This window comes from Schistocerca americana, chromosome X (assembly GCF_021461395.2).
Source record: "Schistocerca americana isolate TAMUIC-IGC-003095 chromosome X, iqSchAmer2.1, whole genome shotgun sequence".
Lineage (NCBI taxonomy): Eukaryota > Metazoa > Arthropoda > Insecta > Orthoptera > Acrididae > Schistocerca > Schistocerca americana.
In genome coordinates this window covers 538,839,645-538,856,022 of record NC_060130.1, presented here as the reverse complement: position 1 = coordinate 538,856,022, position 16,378 = coordinate 538,839,645, and positions in this window count along the sequence as shown.

Sequence of the window (16,378 nt, the reverse complement as noted above, 5' to 3'; positions counted from 1 at the left end):
GGTCACATTTTGAGGACACCAGAAACCAGATTATCAAGGAAAATTATTGAGAAACTCTGGAATTTGAAACAACAAGGAGGATGGCTTAAGGAAATAAGAGAGGATATGGAAGAACTGGAAATAGCTCTGGATGATTTGCAGAACAAAACGCCAAATTTAAAGAAGTTGAGGGACACAGAAATAAGATTTAAACCAAAAATTGACAAACGACATACAATGAAAAGGGTATTTACAGATAAGGAACGACGAAAAGCATCGGAACGAATGAAGAGATACTGGGCCACTCGGAAGGGGAAAATACCAAAGAAGAGGACCAGAAATGATTGACTGAAGTGGTCCAATGAGGCCGTAAAAGCAGAAGAAGAAGAAGAGTCATTTATGAAAATAACTACAGGACTCTCAATTGCGTGCTGCAAAATACATGTAACTTGCGGAAAAGTGCCAAAAGTGCCCCAAGATAATATGAACAAAGTATTTGATTCATTTTTCTGTAATTATTGATACTGCTTGGAATTGTATTCCAGTGAAGGAAATAAAACTTACGGTAAAGTCAAATACATGGATAACACGGGAACCAGGAAGTCATAAGAAACTCGTAGAAATCTTAATATGGTAGCAAAACAATATGCAACTTTGAAACAACTTGTGAGAAGCTATAGTAATATTGATAGTACAGTTGTAGTAGCAGCAAAATTGATAGCAAATGACAACTGTCAAACAAGGAAGTAACAACATGAAATCAGTTGGAAAAGTTATTAATAATAATGTGGGTTTAAGTAAAGGAGGACAATAAAGTCAGCATAAGAAGTAAAGGAAGAACTGTTGGAGATACAACACAGGTTGACAACATATTTAATGAACAATATGTGAATTACAAAAATCAAAAAACCAAGAAAGTAAAGTTGTTAAAGTAACCAAAAATGAGAATACTATGTTTCTGTATTTAGCGATAGGAAAGAAGTAAGAAACACCATCGATAAACCAAAAAAATAAAACATTCTGAAGTCTTCAGTGTATTCCAGAAAAGTTCATTAAACTAATTTCAATTTGAAATATTGGTAACCTTAGGACATAGCAGTACTGCCCATAGTGGAAGAGTAATGGAACTAACATTCATAGAACAAAAAGCTGCAGTAGTAATAATTGTATTAGTATCAAGTAGGACCCACTTACGTATTAAATGGTGGGTTGATTGTGTATCATGTATCGAAGAATAAAGAATTTTCTTTAAAAAAAAACTAATTTCAAGTCAAAGAGATAATTGATGTACACAATGTGTCATTCAGCACAGTAATATTCCCAAAAGACATTAAACAATCTATACATAACTATAGACTAGTCTCAGTATTATCCTGCATTTCTAAAATAATTGAAAGAGTGATACATGAAAAGTTATGCAGCTTTATGAGTAAAAATGAGTGGCGAGGACAGTGGTGGCATGGACATACTTCTAAGGGAAAGGATTGAAGCGTCGGACGTGACTCACCTGTCGGCGCGCGGTGTCACGCCGACGCTCGGTGCAGTCCGTTTGGTGAACGTTTATGCGCCGTGAGGCTCATCGAAGAGCCGAGAAAGGACTGTCTTCTACTCCGAGGAGGTGACCTTGCTGATTCAAGGAAATTCGGAGCATTATATAGCGGGCGGCGATTTCAATTGTGTTCTGCGGCCAGAGGATCAATACTCGCCCTTCATTCCCTGCCAAACGTTGCACGCACTGGTATGACAACTCGCGCTGCAAGACACTTGGCTCTCACAACACGGCGCCAATCGCGGGTACACGTACCTTACCAGCCACTCGGCCAGCCATTTAGATAGGGTGCACGTCTCACGAGGGTTCCGCGCGGTGATAATTGGCGCTGAGGTATTTCCAACGGCCTTTACTGACCACCAAGTTTATGTCTACGCTGTTGATTTGCCTCGACAAGAGACGAGACGAAGAAGGGGATCATGGAATTGAACGTTTCCCAACTCCGCGATGGAGCCTGCCGCCGTGAGATAGAGGGTTTGGCGCCGATGCCAACAGCGCAAACGAGCTTACAGTTCCACATTGACGTGGTGGTTTAGTTGTGTCAAACCTGCCATACACCGGGCATTTATCGGCTATTGCAGAGAAAAGTCCGGCTGGGAACGGACGACTTCATAACTTTATTACACGGCATTAAGGGAACTGGCAATTCTACCGCCGTCACCAGACTGTCAACGGACCGTCCAACGCATCAGAGCCCGCCTGCGCCAACTCACTGCGGTGCAGCTGGAAGATGGCCTTCATGGCGAACGAGCATAGCTGCATCACACAGTAAGAGAAAGACGTCAGCACAAATGCATGCACATTAAACGGCGGAAGGAAGATTGGCTGTGACACAAACAGATACTGCACAAGCCTTCACCCAATACTACTGAAACTTCTATGCCGTGGGCGCATGTAACAACGCGGGACTGGAAGACATGCTGGACGACATGCCAGCAACCGTGGATGTGCAGGACGATGACTCGCTTCTGGCAGACGTTACGTGGGACGAACTGGCTACGACCGTGAAGAGCGGTGCCTTGGAGAAATCACCTGGACCTGATGGGCCCCCTATTCAGTTTTACAGCTCCTTATCCGGTCTTATGGGTGAAACAGGGATCATAACGTATAAAGATACTTATGAAGCTCACCTTCCAACTCCCCACCTAATTTACGAAAGGCATCATTATCCATGTGACTAAACCTAACGATGGGCAGCCCCCGCAGGGCTATCGACCCCTGACTTTGTTAAACACCGATTATAAGATTTTTACACTCATCATCCGTGCCCGTCTGCAGTCCATAGCCAAGGATGCAACACACGCCGTTCAAACGTACCTAGGTGGAAAGAGCAATGTTCACACGGCATTGGGATCGTATAGGGGTGTCATCGCACTTATGTTGGCCTGCAACCTCCGGGGAGCCCTTGTCACGGTTGATTTCGACCATGCCGATCATAAATTTCTGCGTGTGGTCGTGTATCGCATAGGCCTAACCCGCGTGTTTGTCGACATAGTCCTGCGCTTGATTCACGGGGCACTTTCGAGGGTAATGGTGAACGGTTACTGATCGGAACCTTTGCTATCGAACGTTCCATGAGGCAAGGATGCTTCTTGTCCGCCGTTCTATTTGCAGTAGCCCCCGGGTCAGCCCTGTACGGCCTTCGCCCAGGATTGGAAGGCCTCTGTTTACCGAACACGAGGTTCCGATGTTGAGCATATGCCGACGATGACGTATTACTGGCCAGGTCAGTGGGTGATATGCAGACAGCACTACGATGGCTTCATCAGTACGGTACTGTGGCGGCCAGTATCATCAATCTGCGGAAGACGAAGTATATGATGGATATGGGCAGAGGGCTGACCCCGGGAACGACAGTACCCGTTACTAAGGCACCCTCGCTCAATGTTTAGGGGTACTCTTTCATGGCCATATTCAATGTAGTGCAGTGACACATATCGCCGGTTGTTAAAACAAATACGTGTACTGGCGCGACTCCACACTGTACGCGCGATGGGCATGTTCCAACGTGCACTGTACGTTAATGTCTACTTAGCTCCAAAATTAAACCGTTTCGCCCATGTGCTGCCGACGCCCATTACAACTGCTACGAGGCTATAAGCTACATTAGGACATTTTGTGTGTGCTGAACTTGCTTTTAAAATTCGTCACGACCCCTTGATATTAACCTCACATTAAGGTGGCGTAACTCTGACCAATGTCAGAAACAGAGTACGGGCAGTGTTTCTTGGAACGATGCGCCTACTGTTGCATTCTGAGAAAGTCAACCTGACAGGCACAGTGATAGACAAAATTGTGCCACATTCGCTGCATCCTCCAGTCCCTGTCGGTCATATGTCGCCGCCACGCAATCACATTAGGACGTTACTCGTGGACTGTAGTTATTACCTGGATGACCTGCGTTCTACACGATCGCCGACGACGAAGGACTATTACCGCCAATTGCAAAGACACCAACACGCCAACGTAATTGAAAGGCGTTACCCCGCCGTAGGATGGAAGATACTATGGTGTGCGATCCATCTATTCTTTCTCCCTCGGAAGTTCGGGCTTCGTGGTACGTCATAGTGAATGACAAATTCTCTAATCGCCAACAATTGCACTCCATTCCTCTGGTCGACACGCTTTCGTGTCCACTTTGCGCAGTAACTGATTCTGACGCACATCGGTTGACATTTGGTACAGCAGCTGCGTATTGGCTGCTTACACAATGAATGTTCGCCCTAATCTTACGACGGCCACCCACGGCGGTTGATTCTGAAGCTCTATTGTAGCCGGAAGACGTCTACTTCCCAACCTTTCGGACAAATGCAATCGATTTGATTAAAAGCATGGCCCCGTACTATTTCTTCCGCGACTGTAACAAACACGTGTTAGATTATTGGTCCTTTCTGCTGGACAAATGCACAGACTTGCAATGAGGGGCGACATACAGTCCTATTTTGTCAACTATCTGGATTCGTAGTTCATGGACACTCCGGCTAGCTGCGGTGCTCCAGGTGCGAGAAGAGATAGATGACGAACGATCACAATTAAAGACCGTTTTCACCCTATTTACACAGGGGAGTGTATCATATGAGAAGACGACCTGGACAATCTCCGTGCTCAGCTGTTGTAGGGCTTTTTTAATCTAGTTATAATGCAGCCACTTTGTCATTAAAACCGGAATAAACCTTGGGGAGAGCGATACAGTGGCCAGGCTTCGAGTAGCGACCCCTGCCCCCTCTACCGCCATTCTACACTCTAATACCATAAAAAAAGAGGCGGTACGTCGCGTGTTGTCTGCACGCAACCTCTTAGGGTCGAAACCACTCGTTACCTAAATTTTTAAAACTCTTTTCGTCTGAATGCTGAAGTCCTGTGTGTAATGGTAGCACAACTACAGTCCGTTTCACTTTCTGACGTACCGGTAATAACTGGTCCACACAATAACATTTTTACGAAAGATTTCTCGGCAGATGGCCTGCCTTTGAGCGCCACATTCGTCAGAGCTCTCAGGGGTTATTTCCTGGCACCTGGTAGCGACTTCCATAACGGCACCTCGCTTCCTCGTCCTTTGTCGAAACTGACAGCTGCCGCTGTACAAAATGCTTTATTATTATTATTATTATTATTATTATTATTATTATTGAGCGATGCTCTACAGACAATGTATACGATTTGCTTTTCACTTTCGACAGTAATGGAGGCGGACGTCCCGTTTTAATATCATGAGTATTATAATACACTAATATACAAGATATGAGTACCGCTTAAAATTGTTATAGTATGTGATCCAGTCAGTGTACCTCACTGCTTTGTTTCATGTTGTTACAGTAATAATGGTCAATATCTCACTTCTTTTCCTTTTAGCGTTGATTTTTCATGCAACTTTTTCGTCAGGTGATCGGATGTTTTCGTCAAGCCACAGTGAGTAACTGTGGTCTAATGTGGTTTAATGACGTTGTTTAATTTCATACGGTAAATGAATGCTTTAAACTGTGTGAATACCTTGCAATCTATGCTCTATACCAACGCAGGGAAAATGCACGTTTTGAGGTATACATATGGATTCATAGAGAACTTAAAGGTGATCAAGGTGGTATTTGAGGTACTCAGATAGGTTTAAGCGAACAAAATTGTCCATCTTTGAAGCCACACATATTAGAAGGAAGCTGGTAAAGCCAAATTCAGGAAACGTGTGCAGGGGTGCCTATTTTCTATTACCCAGATTTAGCGCAGACGAACAATGTTTTCTTCATATCATTTCCTCTGATACATGGGTCCTATGTGACGAACAAAACTCAGATGCGTATCGTTGACGGTCGAGTTGTAGTTCTTCAGAGATGTTTGTATAGTGAAGCAGCTTGGTATTCGCGAAGCACATATCTATGATTATTAACACGGCTTACTGAGTCGAGCTTATCAGAAGAATTAATGTATAAATGTTTTCTTCGTATTGTGGTAAAGAAATTCTTCTGGCAGTTGGCAGCTCCATTAAATAAGATGGACATAATGGACGCACTGGACCACAGTGTGATTAGAACTGACAACTCACAGCACCCCTGTATCGCAATACGAACCACTGAGCTAACAAGACCCTACCTGCAGCAAGTCTTTCTCGTTGCAGTATTGGTCGCTGCGCCTCATAATTCAACGTTAAAGATAAAAACAGATGTCACTTACGTGAGATGCGGCATTCCTGGAGTCCAAAAATTAATTAAGCTCTCTCAGTTTCTCATTTTACACGAGTGTTATGTAGGGTAAGTCATCAAAGTGGAAAGGAAATTCCAAGTGAATTTAGCGGAACAATTCAGGATATCATGTGGAAGTGAGGGCATTACCACAGGGTTACCAAGCATTTGCAACGATGTTGCCAATTTTTAACTGTACTATGGGTAGGTATGTAAAGAAATGTTCGTCGCGCTCGTCCTATACTGTCTCTCAGAGGGGAGACGAGATCGCATCTGGCTTTTATGCAGCGTTATCTTCTGATAATTCCAACCTGCACCTTTATGGTTCTCTGTATTTAAGGGATTCAATCAGATTTAATTAGAATTCACCCTTTTTGAAACTTTCTGGTGTAGGAGGAGAGTGTTGACGCCGATGTTACGTAATTTCAAAAATGGTTCAAATGGATCTGAGCACAATGGGACTTAACATCTGAGGTCATCAGTCCCCTAGTACTTAAACCTAACTAACCTACGGGCATCACACACATCCATGCCCGAGGCAGGATTCGAACCCGTGACCGTAGCGGTCGCGCGGTTCCAGACAGAAGCGCCTAGAACCGCTCCTTCACAGCAGCCGGCACGTAATTTCAGAATAGGGATGGCAGAAGTAGTGATACGAGGTGCATTCAAGTTCTAAGGCCTCCGTTTTTTTTTCTCCGGACTGGAAAGAGATAGAAACATGCGCATTGTTTTAAAATGAGGCCGCGTTCATTGTCAATACGTCACAGAGATGGCAGCACCGTACGTCAGATGGAATTTTACCGCCAGCGGCGAGAATGAGAACTGTTTTAAATACTTTAAATGGCGACGTTTTCCTTACTTAAACAGCGTGCAATCATTCATTTTCTGAATTTGCGTGGTGTGAAACCAACTGAAATTCATCGACAGTTGAAGCAGACATGTGGTGATGGAGTTATGGATGTGTCGAAAGTGCGTTCGTGGGTGTGACAGTTTAATGAAGGCAGAACATCGTGTGACAACAAAACGAAACAACCTTGGGCTCGCACAAGCCGGTCTGACGACATGATCGAGAAAGTGGAGAGAATTGTTTTGGGAGATCGCCGAATGACTGTTGAACAGATCGCCTCCAGAGTTGGCATTTCTGTGGGTTCTCTGCACAAAATCCTGCATGACGACCTGAAAATGCGAAAAGTGTCATCCAGGTGGGTGCCACGAATGCTGACAGACGACCACCTGGCTGCCCGTGTGGCATGTTGCCAAGCAATGTTGACGCGCAACGACAGCATGAATGGGACTTTCTTTTCGTCGGTTGTGACAATGGATGAGACGTGGATGCCATTTTTCAATCCAGAAACAAAGCGCCAGTCAGCTCAATGGAAGCACACAGATTCACCCCCACCAAAAAAATTTCAGGTAACCGCCAGTGCTGAAAAAATGATGGTGTCCATGTTCTGGGACAGCTAGGGCGTAATCCTTACCCATTGCGTTCCAAAGGGCACTACGGTAACAGGTGTATCCTACGAAAACGTTTTGAAGAACAAATTCCTTCCTACACTGCAACAAAAACGTCCGGGAAGGGCTGCGCGTGTGCTGTTTCACCAAGACAACGCACCCGCACCTCGAGCTAACGTTACGCAACAGTTTCTTCGTGATAACAACTTTGAAGTGATTCTTCATGCTCCCTACTCACCTGACCTGGCTCCTAGTGACTTTTGGCTTTTTCCAACAATGAAAGACACTCTCCGTGGCCGCACATTCACCAGCTGTGCTGCTATTGCCTCAGCGATTTTCCAGTGGTCAAAACAGGCTCCTAAAGAAGCCTTCGCTGCTGCCATGGAATCATGGCGTCATCGTTGTGAAAAATGTGTACGTCTGCAGGGCGATTACGTCGAGAAGTAACGCGAGTTTCATCGATTTCGGGTGAGTAGTTAATTAGAAAAAAAAAAATCGGAGGCCTTAGAACTTGAATGCACCTCGTACTATGATAGCGTGCTGGAAAGTAATGCCTCTGATTTTTTTATGTAAAAATTCTTAATGAGTCTTAAATAAAAAGACGTTAATAACATGCTACGCTATTCCTCATGTCTACAAATTTGCAGCCCTTTGTCGCTTGAGGATTCCAGATCGTAGCGTGTAACATGGCGGTGTGTAAGGGAACTATGTCGGTGCGGTAGAAACAGCGTGGTGTAATCGAATTTCGAATTCGAAGAGGTCGTCCGAAACCGGAACACACTCTCCTTCAGCATGAAAATGCCAGACCACACACGAGCGCTACGAAAACTACAGCATTCCGAAACCTTGTGTTCACTGTCATCGATCATTCTTCATACAATTCCGACTAGGCCCCATTCGATTTTCATCTGTTTCCAAGGCTTAAAGAACGCTTTCGAGGACTTCATTTTGATGGTGACGAAGCGGTGCAGACATGTTGTGGCTCCATCAACAGGGTCAAGCATTCTACAGTGATAGTTTCAACAAACTGATCTCTCTTTGGGAGAACTGAGATCGTCGCTAGAGTGACAATGTTGAGAAATAAGTACGGAGAAATGAAGAATAAAGATGTAGAATGTTAATAACGTTCGTTACATTTAAAATATTTAAGAATTTTCACATAAAGAATTCGGAGGGATTACTTTCCAGCACACTCTTGTAATTTCCGCTCACGCAGCATACGTCTTGTGAGATATTGAGGTATACAATTTTCCATAATGATTACAGTTTCCCCAAAATACAAACGAATAAAACACCAACTTTTATAGATTTCAACGAAACATTATTTTAGTGCTATAAAAAGTAATTAGAAATCGACGTTGCCTCAAAAGTCATTGAACAGTAGGATACAAGCACTTTGCACCTCGACATCAACTGCGTCTACGTCCGATTTTGTGCCACATCTAAATAGAATTTCCACGATTACCACGAGAATGCAGATGCATTTTGGTGTGGATGAAAGCAAGAAGAAATGCAGTAACCGGGGCATCAACACTAGTAGAACGATCGGAGGACACGTGGAACGTGATTTACTGTGCGATCGAAGCAAGCACGGCCTGTAGCTGTGAAGGGTCACCAACTCAGTTTGCATCTCAACACAGCAATCACAGTCCCTATTCATACTGAAGACGGATTATCTCTACAGCACACAGCTATTAAAGCGCTAGATTGCGCCTTGTAAGCACACAAACATACAAGATAGTGAAGAATTAAACTAGTAACCACACAGGTAACTGAAAATAAGCCGACCGGTTTGGAGCTCGTAAAAATAATTGACAAATGAACGCTGTAGTCGCCTGTCCAGCTGCAGAATCGTAAGCAGCCGTTTTTACCGACTGTCTAACCGACCAATAGAGAACATAAACTGCAGATGCGACCAACGTGCAATTCTGCGCATTCATATCTTTTTCACCTTGAGATCTACACACATAATGCCTATTAATTAGCCTATTCATTGCTTTCATGAGATTACTCTCTCTCTTTTGGTCCGTAAATGGACAATAATGGTCCCTTCGAATCTTTCCAACAACATTGCTTCGTGTGTTGTTGCTTGGTCATCGTAGAGCAGGCTACTATGCTTGTTCTCACAAGATGCTGGATCGAGAAGACTTATGAACTGTATTCGAAATCGGATGTCACAACTGAAACACGCACTTGATTACTCGGAATTTCCATGTTTGTTTGCGTAGCTGTGCAAAGACAAGCAAGAAGAAACCTTAATTTATCCACGAGTATAACTCATTCGAACAGCAACAGAACACAGTTATCAAACATAGTCTTCCATTTATAATTGTAACACTATAACCAGCAGCTGAGCCAATGGCAAAACATAGCCACGGCCACAAATTCGTATCTGTCTGCAGCAGTGGCAGAGTCCATACTACATATTCGATTGTTGAGTAACATACACTGAAATGCCACCTTTCACGCTGGAAAGCATAAAAAAATTAGGAACTAGATTAAATCTAATTCAGTGCCTTAAATACAGACAGCCTGAAAGGCGCCATCCGAAGGTACCAGGAGATACGGCTATATAAAAACCAAACACACTCACGTCTTCCCTTGCAGAGCTTGTATAAGACAAGTACGACAAGCATTTCTTTACATAGCTGTCCCTAGCACAGCTAAGAATTTGTATGGAAAACCTGTGACAGTGCGTTTACTCTCGCGTGTGGCCCTGAATTATTCCGCTAAATTCGCTTGGAATTCCCTTTCCACTTCGATGACTTATTCTACATAACCCTCATGTAAGATGAGACACAGAGAGAACATATTTCATTTTTGGGCTCCAGGAATGCCGCATTTCACATGAGTAACAACTGTTCTTATCTTTAACACTGCGTTATGAGGCTCAACGATCAATATCGCAATGAGAGTGAGTTCCTACCGGCATATCTCGTTAGTTCAGTGGTTCCGTACAGTCTTGCGATGCAAAGGCTATGTAAGTTGTCAGTTCTAATCAGACTGCTGAGCTTTGTGTTCTAGGTTCATTATGTCTGTATTTCACGGGGCTGAAAATTGCTGCAAGAAATTCTTTAACAAAATGTGAAGCAAACATATAGGCACCCCTGACGACGTTTCCTGACGCCGGCTTTAGCAACTTCCTCCCACTCTGGTTGGCTTCAAAGACGGGCATTTTTATTGGTTTAAATCAAAGTGAATGCCTTGAATATCCATTTCGATCAGTGGTAAATTCGCCAGGAATCCATACACGGACTTCCAAATGTGCAGTGTGCCAGCGTTGGTACAGAGCATACACTATAACTTACTTACATAGTTTAACGCATTCCATTATACTAAGAAATAAAAAACGACATTAGAACACTTTTTCCCACAGTTTCTGTGGCTTGACGAATACATATCTATTGCAGATGAAAAAGTTGTATGAATAATTTCTGCTGAAAGGAAAAGGAACGAAATGTAAAACATTACTATTGTAATAATATTAAACAATGCAATGAGGCATTCTGATTGGATCACAAACTATAATATTAATTTTAAGAGATACTCATGTCTTTCATGTTAGCGCAATAAAATACTCATCATATTAAAAGGGATCGTCTGCTTCAGTTGCTATCCAGCGTGAAATGCAAATCGTAGACATGTTTGTAGAGCGTGACTCAATAACAGTAAAGCTTTTTGTACTATCCAGAGAGATGAGCGGCAGCTTTGAGTTTCGACAAAGGGCAAGGGAGCGAGGTGGCGCCGTGGAAGTCTCTACCAGGTGTCAGGAAATAACCGCAGAGAGCTCTGGCGCAGTCTGCCGAGAAATCTTTCGCAAAAATGTTATTGGAAGGAACTGTTATTACCGGTATGTCAGAAAGTGAAATAGATTGTAGTTGTGCTACCATTACACACAGGACTTCAGCATTCAGACGAAAGGCGTTTTAAAAATTTAGGCATCGAGTGGTTTCGACCCTAAGAGGTTGCGTACAAACCACAGGCGTATACATAGCATAACAGCTCGAACAGAAAACAAGACTTACTACAGGAACTGCAGCAATCTACAGTATTTCCAGTTTGTGCAGACAGCCAGACTTCGATTATTATCAACCTAGCCATGTTATTTGTCCCATGTCGCGATCGGCGCAGGATTAGACTCTGCGTCAGCCGGGCACCACTCAGGTTTTATGTCAAAGACTGTGCCTACTGTATTATTCCATCCCAGTCTCTATGTAACAGAGTCAGACATCAAACAGAGTAAGTGCATTTTAGGCGTAAGTACTCGCCGTTCTTAAACAAGCTAATTATCTCAGAGAGAAAACAATTACAAACAAAATATGTTTAACTTGTCTGTTCCTGTTGCTTCCTGCTCATTGTTTCGGATCATTTTCTTATGTCATAACTGAAACACATTTCTTCCCCTTTATCGTCATTTATTTTTATCAGATCAACTGTTCGCGACGCAATTTCTACAGACAAATGACAAGCATCTTCAAGCGAATGACCTGTTTTCTATCACGTGGTAAGTTAATGACAGACTGGGAGGCATTGTATCTTTACAACCAAAAACTAAATAAGGACTTCAGAAATTGATGTGAAAAGTGCATGTTTACAATTACACATTTCCCACAAGAAATTTCTTGAAATAAAAACTTTTTAACTTCAATAAACTTAGAATTAGCACATTAATATTGACAGCAATGTACGTTGATAGAAACTCGAGAAGTAGGATTAGAAGAATGTAGAATTGGTTATTCAAATCTTATTCAATTTAACACAAGAATATCCTAGAATATGAAGGTCGTTACCATCAGTAACATTTAAGACAAACTGTTCGTGAAAAAAGGCAATTGGTGTTCCAAAAATTGAGAAACGAAGGTTTCAACTGAGATATGTCAAGGTTTGAATAAATAACTTTCACCTGTGTAAAAACATTAGATAATACATACTATTCCTTTATTTTAATATGAGTGATGAAACATTATCGCTATATGCCAAACATCTGTGTTGCACCTGACTGCAGCTGAAAACAAATGCGTTTATTAGTTACGAAACGTGCTGAACGAAAAATTAGTTTTATGTGGTCACATGTGTCGCATAATTCAGACATAAGTAAGTATCGAGAGTTTTTTTTATAACCATTGGTATTGATTACTACAGCAATGGAACTTTGCCTCTATCCAGATGCATTCTAGCAACAAGGCTATAAATCAGAAATGTGTGCTGTGTAAACCTGCAATAACATTCAAAGCTTTGCCTGCAAAAATAAAAAAAAAATTAAAAACACTGGGCATATTTAAGAATGAATTGAAAAAAGATGTTAATATCAAATAGCTTCTAGACCAATGAAGGATAGATAAATATTATTCACACTGACACAGGCCTACCTCTTTGCTTAAGAATACATGTGGCGCCTTTCACGTAAAGAATGTTTCTGCTGCTGCTGTGTTTTGATTATTTCATACTGTTGCTGTAATGCGATATGAATTAGAACATAAGATTTCATTGTCTCTGTATACAATAAAAATAAAAATTGGTTTGTATATTGTATTAGCTACAGTCATCAAAGGATGAATAAATGTTGTTACTGGTCAGGAAATCAGCATATGATTTTCTCCATTGACGTTAGTACACCTTAATCACTAAGCAGTATACCTCTGAGATTGCTTTTTCTGGTATTGGATCTAATGTGCTGTGTAACTGCAAGCAGAAATATACGATGTTATATCTGTTTTTCCTATGTCGTGAAGAAAAATAATTTTGTTAGAATCTGTTACGTAGATTGTTCTTTGGAAAAGGTCGAGATGTTGCAGGCTTGAGTTATCGTTAAAGTAACTGCGAGAATAAGCCGTCTCAGTTAATAGTCGTTATAGATAGGAACATGAATACATTACACATTATGAATATTAAAATTACTATTATCGGCCTTCAAACTCAAAATCATTTAAAGATATGAATAATAATAGTTCTTTAGTGAATGGATTTCATAAGTAATGCGCGAGCTATTAAGTACTTCAAATAGTTATCAGTTTTAGTAGCGTAACACAACAGTTACCTTTAAACTGAACCGTATACGTGAAGGGCAAGATCAGAATGAGAATGCAAAATGGCTGACCATTTCTTTTATGTCGAACAACGACATATTACATAAATTCTTCCAAGTTTTTGCGGCCTTTTTTACTGACTCTTTATTAATTCGTTCTACCGTATATGTCTATCACAACCATACAGCTCGTTTCAGTATTTTTACCATTGTCAAGGAAGCATATATGTTAGTAGTTACTTGTTTAACGTCTCAGATTTTATGACGTATAATACTCATTGCATACTGCAGCCTTATTTTGATTATTTCTCAGTGCTATTGGTCATGTATATATGAGGGCGGACTGAAAAGTAATATGTTCGAATTTTAATGCGAAAACTCTTAAAACTTTTTCAATAAAACAAAGGTGATGAACATTCTACATCTTTAGTCTTCATGTCTACGTATTTATTTGGCAACGTAATCACCCTGGAGATGAATACATTTCTCCCGAGAGACCACTTTGTTAATACCGTCACTATTGAATTCTACATCCACCTCTACACTTACGTACATACTCCGCAAGCCACCGTACGTCGAGTGACGGAGGGTGCCATGCACCACAACTAGTCGTTTCCTTTCCTGTTCCACTCGCAGGTAGAGCGAGGGAAAAACGATCGTCTAAACACTTCCGTACGATCGCTAATTGGTTCAAATGGCTCTAAGCACTATGGGACTTAACATTTGAGGTCATCAGTCCCCTAGACTTAGAACTACTTAAACCTAACTAACCTAAGGACATCACACACATCCATGCCCAAAGCTGGATTCGAACCTGCGACCGTAGCAGCAGCGGATCGCTAATTTCTCGTGTTTTATCTTCGTGGTCCCTACTCGAAACGTATGTTGGCGGCAGTAGGATTGTTCTGCAGTCAGCTTCAAATGCTGGTTCTCTAAACTATCCCAGTAGTGTTCTTAGAAATGAATGTCTTCTTCCCTCCAGGGATTCCCACTTCAGGTCCCGAAGCACATCGGTAACACTTGCATGCTGATCGAACCAACCGGTAACAAATCTAGCAGCTCGCCTCTGAACTGCTTCGATGTCTGCTTTCAGTCCAACCTGGTGCGGATCTCAAACACACGAGCAGTACCCAAGAACAAGTCACACTAGCGTCCTATATGCGGTCTCCTTTATAGATAACCACACTTTCATAAAATTCTCCCACAATCCTACCACAATCCTCAAATGCTCGTACCATTCCAACCGAGCGAGGTGGCGCAGTGGTTAGACACTGGACTCGCATTCGGGAGGGCGACGGTTCAATCCCGCGTCCGGACATCCTGATTTAGGTTTTCCGTGATTTCCCTAAATCGCTCCAGGTAAATGCCAGGATGGTTCCTTTGAAAGGGCACGGCCGACTTCCTTCCCCATCCTTCCCTAATCCGATGAGACCGATGACCTCGCTGTCTGGTCTCCTTCCCCAAAAGCAACCCAATCGTACCATTTCAAATCGCTTCGCAGCGTTACGCCCAGATATTTAAACGACGTGACCATGTTAAACAGGACACTACTAATGCTGTATCCGTACATCACGGATTTGTTTTTTCTAGTCATTCGCATTAACTTACATTTTTCTACATTAAGAGCCAGCTGCCATTCATCACACCAACCAGAAATTTTGTCTAGGTCATCTTGTATTAAGCAACAGTCACGTATCTCCGACACCTTCTTGTACACCGCAGCATCATTAGTGAACAAACGCTGATTTTGTTGACGGAAGCACATCTCACCACCGCTTGCTTCATCACTATCAGAGTGAAGTCCTCGAAGCTGTTCCTTAAGTTTTGGAAGAAGACGAAAACCGGATGAGACCATCTCAGGACTGCGTGGAGGGTGATCGATAACAGTAAACTCAAGGCGTCGGATTGCTGAAGATGTCGCAACGCATGCGTGTGGTCTGGTATTGTCATTCTGAAGGAGAGGGTGCTCCATGTCTGCACGAACTCTTCTGCGCTTAGGAACCGATAACAACTCACTGTTTTTCAGGCACCGACATAGTTACGTTACACATCGCTGTGTTACACGCTACAATCTGGAGCCCTCTAGCGGAAGAGGATGGCAACTTGCACCAGGAAGCGGGAAAGTCGACCACGTAATATGCATGACACGTAATACCTCAGCAGATATTGCAAGTAGAATTAAAAGTTCGGAGGCATTACTTTTCAAGACGCCCTCGTAATAGCATTCATATAGCACTTATGTATGTTTCACTTAAGTGCTATACAGATCCCATAATAAACGCGATCAATAACACTGAGAAATAATAAAAAATACGCTCCAGGTTGCAATAAGAAATTTACTTCATGACATTGGAGACGTAACACAAGTAACTACTAACATATACGCTCATTTGACAATGGTAAAAATGCCGGTGTACGAGATCGTCTTGATAGACATATAACAAATTAATAAACTGTCAATAGAAAATCAGCAAAAACTTGGACTTAATACGTGCTGCAGGCCCATGAGGAGGGTCCTTTCGGATTTCTTTTACGATTGTAACTAACCAGTGAGCAGTATTACAGGACGCCAGCAGTTCGATCGCTTGGGCAGTAGCGCCTCTGGAATACTGTACAGTCGCTGACAAAGATCTCATACAATTTATAATGATACAAATTATAATGATACGGTATTTTACATGGTGGAATCTAAGTCTTTCT